Source organism: Neophocaena asiaeorientalis, unplaced genomic scaffold (genome assembly GCF_003031525.2).
Source record: "Neophocaena asiaeorientalis asiaeorientalis breed wild unplaced genomic scaffold, Neophocaena_asiaeorientalis_V1.1 scaffold329, whole genome shotgun sequence".
NCBI lineage: Eukaryota > Metazoa > Chordata > Mammalia > Artiodactyla > Phocoenidae > Neophocaena > Neophocaena asiaeorientalis.
In genome coordinates, this window is record NW_020175082.1 from 169620 (window position 1) to 173395 (window position 3776).

General features: G+C 32.4%; 1 protein-coding gene across 3 annotated transcripts in view; it reads left to right on the top strand.

Annotated features, from left to right (window-relative positions):
- CPNE8 (copine 8) overlaps positions 1-3776 on the top strand; it is a 303498-nt gene that overhangs the window by 45910 nt on the left and 253812 nt on the right. The window lies entirely within an intron of this gene.

The window sequence follows — 3776 nt, forward strand, 5'->3', positions numbered from 1 at the left end:
CATGCCAAGTTCTTCTTAATTCCAGTCCTTAAGACAATATAATGCCCAAGGTAAGGGCCCTAGACATGACCCAGTGACATGGGGCATGTTTATAATTTCCTCACTCAGGTTTTATTCAGTTAATGAGTTACTTATTAGGGCAAAGGTCTAATATGCCACCTTCCTCTTCTACTCTTTTTTCCATAATAAAACACCTCATCCTACCTATAGTGAAAAAGGTGATGCTTTTGATTGGATACTAAAACCGTTCATTCGTACAGACTGTTGCTTATGTGCCAACTAGGTTCTGTGGTTGCCTAAGCAATATTTAGTAAAGACCTTGCAGGCGGTCAGTTGATCCTGAGACTAAGTTGGATAACAGGTAAATAAAAGTCCTCTAATAATTTCCTAAATTTTAATTAAACCCAGAGTCATTCTGTTTATAGATACAGAACAGTTCTCAGAGGCAGTTATATTTATGCAGAGACGTGGTTCTCTGTCCACATGTAGAAAATTTATGCTGGACTGTGTTTGTAAAATGATAAAGCATTGTTTGGTTCTATTCATAGGCTATATTTTTGTTCATGTGGAAAATTAAATAGAGCAATTTTTTATTTGCCTCTATTTATAAGCTATATTTTTGTTCTTATTAAAAATTAAATAGAACAATTCCACTCAGGTACAGCAGTGGAGCCTCGTTACATGTTGTCTAAGTTCTGCTGGCCACAAGTAGCTTTTTGGAATTCACTTCATACCTTCAGTTTGAAGATTTATTCCCTAAAACAAATATATTGTGTGCTTTTTTAAAATTAGCACTTTAAAAATTCACAAATAGTAAAATTGTCTTTACTGTGAAACTATTAACTTTAGAATTCATAATATATACAAGTAGATTTTCTTTTTCAAAATGCATCTGTGTTAGGATAATAATATTTGCTTCCCTTTTAAAGGAATCAAAAAATTCAATATTTACTACACTAAGAACAATACTTATTAGCTTATTTCATTTACTGAGTTGGAAAGAATTAGGAGCAGGCCTACAACTTGTAGGTTAACTCACTTACAAATATCCTTTACCTTAATAGATGGTGTTGTTATGCTCATTTTACATGTGAATAATTAGAAGTTTTAGTTTTCCACTAATAAACTCTCATTATATAATTGTAACAGAAAAGGATACTTAACCTTAAAAAAAAGACAATTATTTCAAGATATACATTTGTTTAGACTGTTTTTGTTATATAGACATACCTATAAATTGTTTTTTTTCTAGTATATTTAAAAAAATAATTTGGTTAAGAGCTAACTATTGTACCTGATGTTTTTTATTTGTAGTTGAATTAATTTTACTCTATTTTACTCTTCCTTCTCCCCATAATAAACTGTTATTTTATATACCATCCAATATTGCTATTTATTTCTGAGTTTGTCCTCTTAGTAAAGTTCAGGCATCTTGAGATTTGAGAACATGTTTAATTAGTGCTTAGTTAGGTCTTGGGCATAGAATATTTTCTTGAAAAATACTTGCAGAATTGCTCTGAAGTTTAAATGGAATTGCAATTTTCCTGTTAGAGAAAGATAAGTCTGAGATGTCATTTTAAGAGGTTAACTGGCTGTTCAGTATGGGTCTTGGAATGCCGGTTGAGTATAAAAACTATAATGGTCAAGAAAACTGTAATATTCATCTTGGCCACTAAGCACAGTTCTGTGCTAATAACTATATGAGAAGCCATCTTAAAATTGGAAGGTGGCTTGTTGAGCATAAAATCAGAGTAAGCAGTGTTGTCGGATGCGCTGATTGACTATTGTCATCGAGGGAAGGTAGCTTGATGCATCTGTCTGTTTTAAGAGATTAATATCAATAACGATTGAATTATAAAGGGGGAAGTCAGGGAACCTTTTCTCCTGGATGGTCCTGGAAAGGTGTTACTAACTTCTTCCTTATCTACTCCTATTGCAGGCTTCATGCAAAATATGCCTCTTCCATTAACCTAGTACTTCTTCATACAGGTTAGAGTTTAATTGATTGCGCTTTAGCTTTAGTTATGATATTTCAATCATACTCTTAAGTCCAGACATTTTAATTGGAATTTGAGATGAGTGGTTACTAGAGCAAATCATGCAATTCACAGATTAAATTTTTGGTTAGGTTATTTCTTCAGGTAAGTTTTCTGACTAATGCACTGTATTTCTCCATAATTTCTTTTCAGGAATTTGCTCTCTTCCTTGTTTAGCTACATCAAGGTTTATAGAATAGAAAGACCTGTTCAGGATTTTTATAATGTTCAAGTTCAATATTCCATTATAAAATTGTAGGCATAATGTTAAAGGCATCCTAACTGGAGCAAAAGACAACCTCATGGAGGGAAGAGTAACCTTCCTATATAAAAGCTGGTGAGGGGTGGTGTGTGTGTGTGTTTTTAAAGTGCTTTATATAGAAAACAAAAATATTTTTCTGTGACTAAGTACAGTTATGTTTGGCCTCCTATCCTAGTTCTCTTTGTTCATAGCATAGGCGGCATCTCTCTTCACATTAGTCTATAAACAAGAATTTATTTTATGTCATACTCTAGTGGCTCAACGAGTAGGTATAATGGGAGGCCTTCTACATTTCCAACAGTCAGGAAAACAAGTTGTTTCTCCCTGACTTCTCAAGACAATGTAGCATTTTGTAAAGAACAGGGAAATCGGATTTAAAAGGTTGACTTCATTGGAATATTCTGTACTGGGCTGTGTGGTCTTATTCATTTACTCAGTTTCTCTGACCCTCAGCTTATTTTCTTTTTTTTATACAATAGCCTTCACAATAATACCTCTCTTTTAACTTAAGGTGAAAGTGCTTTGTTTCTAATGGGATATTAGGGAGGAAAAAATCTTGCATTCCTGTCATCAGTCCTAACTTCATGATGCATTTTGATAATCACTGGTCTTTTGCAGTGATTCTTATCATGTAAGAATATTTGCCTTTTACAAACTTTTAAAATCATATAACTTTGAGTATAGTAGTCTTCGGGGAATTAAATCTAGTCAGAGATAGTTTATTCTATTTTATTCATATGATCAAATTATATCTGAAATTTATTGTCAAATAGCAATGGGAAAGCTAAACTGCAAAGTTCAGGGACTAAGTTATGAAGAGCTTATGGAGTTTTTTCCCCCTCGTATTATAAAGGATCTAAGGTTTTTTGTTTGTTTTTGACCTTACCTACTGTATGTTATGGATCATAATCGCTAGAAGAAATAATGTGGCAAGTAAAGTCTATGATTAAGAATATTTATCTTTATTGTTGATAGAAATCCATTATTTTGTATTTATGGTTAAAGATTGTAAGGTTTTTATTTTTTTTAAGATAAATAAGGCACCGAAATCACATTATTTGCTTTTAAATGTGTATAACATAGTTTTTGAGTCCCAAGCACACTGCAATATTTGCACTGTCATCTCTCTTCGACTTTAGTGAACTCTGAAAGAAAGAGCTGAATTACATTTTTTAGGACACTTAATGAGCAAAACTAGACACATAGGAAAGGCTGGAGAATTTCCATGTGAGCGGAGAGCTACCTTTATACATATATAACATAGTATATTCTCAAATGGAAATGTTTTAAATTTACTGTTTGCCAGTCATTGCTGGAGTCATAGTGTCTGCTTAGGGGACAGAAGGATTATTTTAATATGATTTCTGACTAGTGGTCTTTGACTTAATTCCAAATATAAACATGTCTGATAGTTTCTTTCTGGGAATATTTAAAGGCGTAATCCCATTTTTTTTTTTTTTTTTTTTTTTTTTTTTTTT